Source organism: Miscanthus floridulus, chromosome 4, assembly GCF_019320115.1.
Source record: "Miscanthus floridulus cultivar M001 chromosome 4, ASM1932011v1, whole genome shotgun sequence".
In the NCBI taxonomy this organism is placed as follows: Eukaryota; Viridiplantae; Streptophyta; class Magnoliopsida; order Poales; family Poaceae; genus Miscanthus; species Miscanthus floridulus.
Window position 1 is genome coordinate 39162839 of NC_089583.1, and position 11442 is coordinate 39174280.

The window sequence follows — 11442 nt, forward strand, 5'->3', positions numbered from 1 at the left end:
TGGCTTGCTGCTTGAAGTCTCTGATTATAGACATAAGGATCTATATCTCTATGGATCCTCTGAACAGATGGTTCTATCTTCTGAGCCGATGACGGTATGTGGCCTGATGTGCCAAAATTGATCATCTGGTTTTGACTTTGCCCCACCGGCTGCTGCACACAGTGTACTGATGGTCTAGGATTGTACTGTATCTGATTTGTAGCAGTACCTAGAGTTTGTTCAGATGAACCTTGAAGTGCCTGGACTTCACCATTACTAGCTGGTGCTGCTTCTTGATGGCTGGTGCTGACTTGATCAGTCCCTTAGGTCAACGGATCTAGAATGTTGTAACAAGTCGATCCAACCTGACTAACTGGAATTCCATGAATTGCCTCTTTCATGGTGTTGTGAAATGCGTCAATGAAAGCTTCATTACGGCTCGATAGGGCATCATGAATAGATTTGTCTATGGCTTCTGCAAAGAAACACCTGTCTTTAGCTTCAACTATATCTGTTTGTCTGTGTAGTAGAACTCTTGGTAGTGAAAATTTCTGAATAACTGTGCTGTCACGTGTTTTGGTGTAGGACAACAAACACTTCTTCTAAAATTCTTCTATAGCTTTATTGATGGTATCCTTATCTTCATCAGGTAGGTCTTCATAATGTACCATAAGGATGTTGTAGTTGTTGTGAACCACCATGACGATTGTGGGGTCCCATCGGGCATGCCAGAAACGTGTGTCGACATAGAATTTCATCCCGTGCCGAGGACACACGTAGAAAGCCGAAAGGGTCCATCGATGGAGCAGATCCGCCTAGCTATAGTGTAGGGGTGGTTGATCCTACGCAATCCTCTCGAAGCATGCTAGTCAATTTGACCCTGCAATTGACAAGGAGAGAAAGTTCATCAGTAATTAAGGGCAGAACTTGCCAGTGTTGCCAGACAGTTTCGAAAGTACGGCTATGAGACCTGATATGGAAGGAAATCGGCTAAATAGCCGATCCCAGTACATTCATGAGAATAAGTCAGTTAGAGTTCATGGGGTCATGTGAAGAAGAATTGGTTATCATTTAGAATAAATATCATTTAAGCAAACAATAATCAATGGCAATAAGATATCGATGATGATTGGTTTATACTGAGCTAATGATTACAAGTAACCGAACTCCTATTTATGTAAAGAAACAATTCAACACCGCTCAACCATCTAATAAAGATAAATCTAATGAACATGTTAGATCTCATCTATCGCCATGACCAGTGGGGCATGAGGCAGAATCATGTAGGCCGAAGTAACAACAATAGACTCGACGACCCTAACTCATTACTAATATCAGTGGGGCATGAGGCAGAATCATGCAGGCCGTAATACAATAATAAGATCATGGGGCCAACACATCTTTCAACTTATCTCTACTTCAATGATCTCATGATGTGAACTATTCATGAAAGCATTCGATATTGGCTAAACAACCGATTCAGGCATAGCACATAGTTAAGGTCATGCCTTCTTAGGAACAGATCTACCAACTAACGATCCTCACTCCATGGTGCCAATAGTGGGGTGAGAGGCAGAATCCCAAAGACCGTGATGACGGGCCATGGAACGGTTCTCACTAACCAATAGATCTACTCAAGATCGAACATGCTTTAACCGCACGCTATGCATGATTAAGATTAATATAAAATAGCCAATAAAAACATAACTCATCGTTTAAGATGTAGATTAGATCAGTTTAAGATTAGCAAACGATGGGTTAAATAAGATATAAGGCTGATCCAGATCAATCTCAATCGGGCAGAGTGATATTGTTGTAATTAGATAAACAATGAAAGCAATAAGCAATATCGGTAACTTAATGAATCTACCAAAGACTGTCATTCAAAGGTAGAGCTGATAACTTGACCTCGATCTAATTCAAGCTGTGGGGTGTGAGGTAGAATCACATAGGCCATACTTGAATTAGGCAAGAGTCAATAACTAGCTTATACCAGAGCCACAGTATGGGTCAACCGGATCGATGCAGCCATACGAACAGAGGTATAAACCATGACGGTACTTACAACAAGCAGTGGAGGTCTACCAGATCAATGCAGTCGTACTCACTGAAGAACTCGCCGAGATCTACTCTACTCCTACTCCTAAGGGGTGGCTGGAGCCAAAAAAATAATTGACTTGTATTTGATTGATTGGCTTCTTCTCTACAATAGTCGAGGTTTGGTATTTATACCCGGAGCCTAAAATGAACCCTACTCTAGTATGACTTAATACAATCTTTGGCATAATGAAAACATTCCTAATTTAAGATAACTTGGACTCTAATCTTTCCCTTTTTGTAGAGTCCAACATGTTTTTGTCCTGAAATCGAGCGTAGCCTCCATCGTTATCTGCTAGCACTGTCCGAAGAAAGCCGATTCCTAGATTTTTGTATCTGAATCAGCTATTTCTGATCCGCCTGATCCCTTGATGATACGATCCTGGGAGCTTCTGAGTCCCTGTGACTCTCCTTCCAAATTTTGGTGTAAACACAACTATAAGAAGAGGGATGCTTGCATCCACAATATGCTCAACAAGATAGAAATTTGAACCATCATTTTGGAGAAGCACTGGCTCCAACTCGTTAGGTGTCGATATCCTTTTCTGACAGTGGTGAAGCTTTTAGTGAGTCCTTGCTTTGATACTAATTGAAAGGACCAAGGATGCTTCCTAAAGGGGGTGAATAGGCATTTCTAAAACTTCAACCCTTTATAATGCGGAAATGATTAGTGTTGGAGTTTCCAAAAACTTGGGAACTCCAAAATAGAGAAATAAACCACTCATGAGTCAATCACTGAGTAAACAACAACTACTAAATAAGATTAGGATCAACAACCCTGCAACACAAGGATAGTTCAATGAATACATAAATTCAGCACATATGCCAGATATCGGACACGTCCGACATTGATACCGGACATATCTGGTATTCACGGGTTGGCCCAGCCAGCTCTCAACTTGCTCCGATTGATTTCTCTCTTCAAAACCAAGTTCCAGACCATTATTGGTAACCTATAGACAAGCTCAAACAACACACAAAGATCACAAATTCCAAATGTAAAGAGAGATTGAGACATGGTATTTGTTTTACCAAAGTTCAGACTCCGTCGAGTCCTACTCTCCGTTGAGGGGGCTACGAGCGACCCAACGAAGGTCAGCTCTAGAGGACCACAAAGGCCACTCTAGCCAAAGTCTTTTCCAACTCTTTTTCCTCCTTCCACTAGATGATCCCTTCCCTTGCGATGGTGGAATTAAACCGTTACAAACTTTCCAAGGCACACCGCAATCTCTTAGGTGCTCTCTAGTGACGTCTAGCCATCTAGGACCAAAGGGTCCAAGAGTAACAAATGCAAATCACTAGATCGACAAATATGCACAAGTGCTCAAGGATGGTTTGCTCTCAATTTTAAATCTCACTCAACCCACAAGATGGATTTTGCAATTTGGAACACTCACTCACTAAGAGAGGGTTGGAGAGTATTTTCAAGGCTCAAAAATGTGTATAGGAGTTAGTAGAATCAGCAGCCTCCAAAGGTAAAGGCTTGGGGTTATTTATAGACCCCACTCAAAAACTAACTATTTTCTAGCCGTTGGAATAGTGGACATGTCCGGTTGGCGTGTGTGAGGTGTCAGAACTTCCGACGAACCAAACCGAGAACACCAAGAAGGTTGCTATCGTCAGGCCAATACCAGACACGTCTAGTATTTGGACCTACAGCACAGTGAGTTAGCACTAGGCTCTCTCTTTCACTCAAACCTCACATGGGTTGGCTTGAGCACTTATGAATAATTATCTATTAACATGATGCATCCCTCTTAATAGTACGGCATACCTATGTTAACTCAAGATCAAATGAAAACGGAGTTGAGTCACTTGAGTTGTTTTCCTTCAAACCAAATGCCATAGCCTTCAATCATCATCAAGTGAGGGTGTCAATGTGTTAATTTTTATTTTCTCCTTGAGCATAGCCATCTTGAACTTGTGACTTGATTCCATTCAATAAATGTGAGTTAACTTCAAATGCATCAAGTCACTTCCACAATTCATCCAATGTATTTGATCCTACATTTCAATGTGACCATCATAGTTTGATTGGTAACTCAACTAAATACAAGTACTTCCTTCTTCACCCTAGCTACATTCCTCGGTTGCCAAGCCATCGCTTGCCCTTCACCCTTGTATAGTACCTCAAAGCCTTTCCTTGTTATCTTCACTATCTCAAGCCATCAAGTCACACTTGGTGTTGAATCATTCATTAAGATCATTTGTATAATTGTCTTTCAATATAGCAAGCTCTAAAAGGTGAGACCATTCCATATGCAATCCCTTGTGTCTCATTAATTACTTTTCAATGTGCTTGCTTTCATATGAGTCATAGAAATCCCACAATGAATAAGCCTCACATGAGTTACATTTGCATTGTTATCTTGTGTTTGAACTAGATTGTTTACACAACAACACATCATTTTGCCTTTCATCAAATGCCTATGAGATAACCCATTTCCTGTTCAACACTTAGCAAATGGGTTAGACCTTTAATGACATTATCATTCAATCATCCAAAACCCACTAAAGGGCTTGATGCACTTTCATAGGCCCATGAAAAAAGGCCTACATGAAATAGCCTAGATTAAAGGACCAACTTGAAACACAAGGAAAGGAGTACACAAGGGGATATCTGCAAAAAGAACAACAAAAGGAAAGAAAAGGTCTAAAACCACTCAGATCTAAAACAACCAACTTGAAAAGAACAATAGCTACTAAAGGCAAACTCCAAAGCACACGAGACTCTGATCTATGAAGGCAACATTTTGAATTCAATCAAGGAAAAGATGACAAGACAAGAAGGAGAAGACAGAGAAGAACAAATACATGTAAATAAACATATCATATAATTCCCAATTCTAAACTATTGCATGAAAAAGTTGAGTACCTTAGAAGCAACAAAATAAAACAAAGACAGATCTAGTACCAGGCTAAACAAATTGCATGCATTCAATTGACAAAATCAATGAAATAAGCTAATTCCAGATAATTGTGATGCAGGAAGACAACAATGCACAAGATAGGTCTATAAGAAATCAGGTATAGGTTTATAATTAAATTCAGCTTTAACTCCAAAGTTCAACTGATCACAATTATTATGAATTATCAAACTTTTGATATAATGAAATACAGGAACCAGGAACATGGATAACCTCAACAGCTGCAACTACTCATATGCAAAACCAAAGAATGGAGAGCAATGAAGAATATGATCTAGACCATGCACAGTTGATAACATACCAAGTAAAGATTATGAATCACAAAACAAACATAAATAAGATGAATTGCAACTATAAAAAATTCTCAAACAATGACTACTGTTTTGCAGGGATCAATGACAGCACTACTAATGCAACAAACTTGGTCTAGTTCTCTAGAAGAACAAATAGTTAGGCACACAATACAGTTAAAACCAAACTGCACAAAGAAAACAATAATAAAACTTATCAGATGTGCAAGCAGAACATAACCTGATTATTTGATGTGCAGCAAGACTAGGACTAGCAGTGGCTACAAATATACAACAAGACATCAACAGATCAAGTACAGACAACAACAACAAATGCATATCAGGTAACTTAACTATATATTCATTGTCCAGAAGGAAATGATTGGCATGAAACTAACCATCTTAAATGATGATTAACATCTAGGGAAACCAGACAGCAACACAAGAAACCAATTATAACAACTAGGAGTCAAATTTTAGTTTTAGAGCAGATTGTAATGTAAGTTAAAATAAGACATCAACTATCAACAAATGCATAGACAATTAACTAATAAAAGAAGACCTGCATTTTTTCAAGCTGGATGATCAAGAGGACTACTTGTCAAATGAAGCCTTCGATGACACTGATTTTAATAGGATAGACAATTCAACTGCATGCAACTACTAGAGGTATGATGATTAAATAAACAAGCACATAAATAAAAAAATCAGAAACACTAACCTTACATAAACTTAATCCTACAGGTTGATTCTAGATCGATGAGTACAGAAAACAACACATATGCAATATCTAGAACATCTACCTATGAAAATGAGATAACAAATATATGGAATCCAATAGATGATTCAGTTGTTGAGTAATCAGTTCAACAAGGAACAGAAAATGATGAAAGAAATAGAAGCCAGGAGCTTACAGAGGAAGAAGTTGAAGCATTCATCAGGAGAGAACAACAAGCAGCAATAGAAAGGAACAATGTAGATACTGATAGCAACTATACACCACAAATTGGCATGGAATTCGAAACCAGAGATGATGCACACCATTTCTTTAGCTTCTATGGCTCTATAACAGGATTCAAAGTGGTTGTTACTCATACAACAAGAACTATAAGTAAGAAAAGGAACAATGAAGTATACAAATAGAGATGAGATGTCACTGATATGCAAAAGCATCAAAGAAGAAGATAGACAAACAAGAACAAGAACTGATGAATGATCAAGCAAAGAGGAAAGGAGCAAAGAGGAAAACAAACATACAAGTGAAATTAAATTGCCCTGTGTTAATGGAAATCAAAGAACAAAATGGAAAAATGGAAGGTAGTAAGGCTAGACTTAGACCACAATCATGAACTGAGTCCATAGGACAGGAATCAACTATTTAGCAGCAAGAAATATATGACAGACATGGAGAAGGCAATGATGAGGACACTGAACAATAATAACATAGCAATAAGAAAGATGATTGTAATACTATTATACCTAAGACATAGTGTGACAGCCCTACCATATAAAATGAAGCACGTCCAGAATGAGAGAACAAAGATCAATAGGGAAGTAAAAGGAAATGACTTGAACAAAGTGATACACTACTTTATGAAGAGGGCAGTAGAAGATCCAACATTCTTCTACATATTACATGTAGATGAAGAGAACAAAGTGAAGAACATATACTAGAGAGAAGGCATATCACTCAATTGGTATGCATAGTACAGAGACTACCTAAGTTTTGATATGACCTACATGACAAATAGATACAACCTTCCAGGCACACCTATAGTTGGGATATCAGGACATGCACATACTATTATTTCTGGATATGCATTCATCTCAGATGAAACTACAGAAACATTCAAATGGTTGTTTGAGGCATTCCTAGAATCTATGGAGGAAAATATCCAAAGACAATAATTACAGACCAAGACCAAGCTATGAGAGCAGTCATATCAATAGTAATGATAAACAATTCACATGAATTGCTTCTTTCATATAAAATCAAAATGCTACAACAAAAATGGAAGGTGCTTTGCAGAAAATGAAGGCTTACTAGAGAGATTTGAAGATATAGTGAACAACTCAGTGATAGAAGAATAATTCGAACAACTATGGAGGAAAATGATTGTAGAGTACAAGCTAGAACATAATAAGTACTTCAACAAGATGTGGGAAAATAGGAACAAGTTCATATCAGTGTATTTCAAAGAGAACCTCTATCCATTTCTTCAAAGCACTCGAAGTGAGCAGACGAATGCTCGGTTGATGGACAGTGTTGGACCTACATACAACATACTTAGTTTCATGAAAGAGTACCAAAGAATAGTAGACAAAATTAGCATAATGGAAAATACTGAAGATAATCAGAGTAAATAGAATAGACCTAAAGAACTACAGACTAGATACAAGATAGAGTTACAAGCAGCTGAACTTTATAACAAGAATATATTCCTAAAGTTTTGGTTCCAGCTCAAAATGACAGAAAGGCTAAAATACTAAGAGATACAAGATAAAAAATGTTTCGGGGTATGGAACAAATCAAACAAACAAACAAAAAATATATAGTCCTAACTGATCTTACCAAAGGCAAAGAAGAATTCAGTTGCATCTGTGTAAAATTCAGCAAGGATGTAATACTATGCTGTCACATACTCAAAATGATAGTTGAAGAAGAAATAGATGAGATACCTAAAAAGTATTTCATTGATAGATGGAGGAAGAAGGAATCAAAATTGATGAGAAGACAACTAGAAGAGACAGTGCAACCAATGAGCTACTCAGATTCAATGTGTTGTCTAGGAAAGTAGCACTGCTAACATCTAAAGTATCAAAGAGCGAAGAACTGATGACTTACCTTGATAAAGAATTCGACATGATTGATCTAGAAATGGACCTAATCAAAGAGGCAATTGAAGAAGAACAAGATCATTCCACACACGATCAAGAAAAACACAATGAAGAAATTGTACATCTAGAGGATCTAGAAAGGATAAAGAACAAAGGACGACCAAAAAAACCAGTAAGGTTGAAGAAATAGAACAAGAAATCAGAGAGAAGATGGCAGCAAGACAATCCAAAAAGAACAAGAAGCCAGCAAATAGAAGTAATGGATCAGAACTAAGCTATAATTTACAATAGATAAGCAACACATGATACTATGCAAAATTAATTACTTTCAAAAATTGAAATGCAGGCCCCACCAGAAAAAGCAAGAAGAAGCAGAAAAAGGCAACTGAAGATAGTGGATAAGAAGACATAAGTTTATCAACAAAAAAAGCATTAGCACCACAAATGAGGACATAGAATAGGACATATTTATATTTAAAATATACTAGTATGATGTAAGAACTATTATCATGTATTTGGATGAAAAACTTCAGTCAAGGACACAACATCATGCGAAGCTGAGTTTGTATTAAATTTCCTAAGGCAGACGCAATAGCCTAAATGGTAGAGAAAGGTAAAAAAAGAACATTAGAGTTTGCAAATTGCTTGAATCATGAAGTACGGAGCTCCAGAAGGATCTATTCCTCTTATGAGAAAAATGACATTCATGATATGAACATAAAAATCATTAAAAAGATATATTTTAAAGTTTTAAACAAACCTTAAGTTTGTAATCATAGATGCCATGCTTCATTCTAGTGTTCTTGTGATGAAAAATAGCTCATTAGCAATTTTAACTCTGATTGATGGAATATCTTCATGATTGAATATGTTGCCTAAAAGAAACCTAGGAGAAGTCCAATGCTCAAGGAACATCATAGCATAAATGTTAGAATCAGAACTGCACATAAAACAAAAAAATAAACTTAAAAAAATACTAGCTCAACTTCACTTATAGTAATATTACATAAGAGTTACACCAAACAAACACACATAAATACTATATAACTTGAATGTAAATGCAAGAAATTAGAAATAGAACTAAGGAATTAAGCTAAAACAATACCTATAAGATAACCTGGAACAACAAAAAAACATAAAGCATAAATAAGAAATAACAAAGAATAAAAAAACCAAACAAAATAAAAAAATAAAAAACAAGTGAACCAAGAAAAAAATAGTAACATGTGAGATACTTACGAATTTTCTAGAGGCTGCTTAGCAACTTTAGGATACACAACTCCATAATAACTGAAATCCATGCCAACTTGAACAAATTTGTACCAATGATACCGAAAAGAGTTTATCTACAATAACATGAAATGAAATAAGAACAAAAAATTTAAAAATACTAAGAATCATCTAAACAGAAAAAGGAAAATACATACAAGCCTTTCTTTAATATCTTCATGATACTTGGTATTCTGATTGTAGTATGAATCAAGGAAAACAAAATGATGATCCTTGATATCAACTACAAACACAAACCAATGCTTCTGGGGTAATACAGAGAAGAAAAGTTGGGAAAAAACTGAGCAATAGGAAGAAAAAAATCAAAATATAACAAAATATAAAAAAAGATTGTACCATATTGGATTGATGCAAAGGTCTAGCCTTGGCAGATCGAAAAGGTCGCATCCACAGATCTTGGTCAGCTTGATCAAAATCAAGTAACAAATTATCCTAAATAAAAACATAATCAGAACCAAAGTACAATAAAAACCATATATCTAACATAAGACAAAGAACAATATAAGCAAGATAAACTTACACCAATATTAGAAAAAAAGTAATGCCTTTTGAGAAATCTGGATGACCATTAGGCTTTGAAAACAAGCTGTAATAGAAGCAAAAAACCACAAATGTATTGACAAATTCACTAGGCTTTAATGATTCTCCAAGGGACCAAAAGGTGCAACGCACACCAGACATAGGTACTGCATCTTCACTGAACCAAGAAAAATAAAGTTAGAAAAATATAAAACATAGAAAAAAATAGAATAAGAAAAAAACTTACTTCTAGAACTCTGAAGAAGCCAATTGACACAAAATCTTGTAGTTGTCAACTTCGGATCTACTAACATTATAGAACTTGGAGTTCTCTGTCTCATAATCACCATGGAACAATGGACCAGGGTTAACAAAACACCTAGGACCATGTAAAGGGGCCTTTCCACCTAAAGATAAACCTTGAGACTTAGGGACATAAGAATGACTCAAGCGAGCATAACTAGGCAAAATACCATCAGTTGGAATAAAAGATTGATGAAAAGAAGAACTCCTACTAGACCCAATCAAATCCAATTTAGAATTGTATAAAGCATTGGTATTCTTGGTCATTTCTCCAACACTTTGAACAAAACTTTTGGAACCAACAACTTTAACATCTAGAGACACCTAGATCACAGAAAGCATAAAAAAGAAAACATGATATAAAATAACTAAAGTAGAAGAAACTATACCAATTGAAATAAAAAAAGAAACAAAAAACTTCAAATTAGAGAGCATGACTATAAAATAGCAACAATTTAAAAGAACAAATACCTGCTCTCTAGATCTTGATGAAGAACGCACATTACCACCCAAAGCACGAACATTCAAACTGCGCGCTGCTTCACGAGGGAAAGGAGTGGACTGGGTAAAATCTAAAGTTTGCATTACCAAAGGAGCCACATGACTCTGACCATCCCATCCAAGATGAAATATGAAACGCTTGCAACATACGTTTGAAATAGCTGAAACATATACTTCCAACATATGTGTACAACTTCTGCAACATTTGCAACATCTAGATAAACCACTTGCAACATACGTCTAAAACATACGAAATATTTTAAACAAGCACTTGCAACATACTTGTATAGCCATTGCAACATATGCAACATCCGGATCTACTTTTGCAACGTCCATATGGAACACTTGCAACATACCTCTGAAACATCTAAAACACTTAAACATATGTTTTGCAACATGCGTGCAACATCTCATTGCTGCTTGGGTGAATTCGAGCAAGCGGCATGGATGGAGGTGCCCATGGTAGACGGGACGAGTCCGGGCGGGTAGGGACAGGTGGCATAGGTGAGGCGAGTGAAAGCTCTAGTTTGGTTTTGGATAATTGATGAAACCTTAGTTACTAACCTTTGGCTCTAAGTGAATATGAGATAGGTTAGTACACACCAAGTGTTGAAGCAAAGATGAAGTCCATGGTGATGTCGGTGGACATGTGATGATGGTGATCAAGCTCTAGACTTGGAAAAGAAGAAAGAGAAAAA

The 11442-nt window shown here is 36.6% G+C and overlaps 1 pseudogene; it reads right to left on the bottom strand.

The window, feature by feature from the left end:
• Positions 1–8920: 8920 nt before the first annotated feature.
• LOC136548409 (uncharacterized) lies at positions 8921–11080 on the bottom strand (annotated as a pseudogene).
• Positions 11081–11442: the final 362 nt, after the last annotated feature.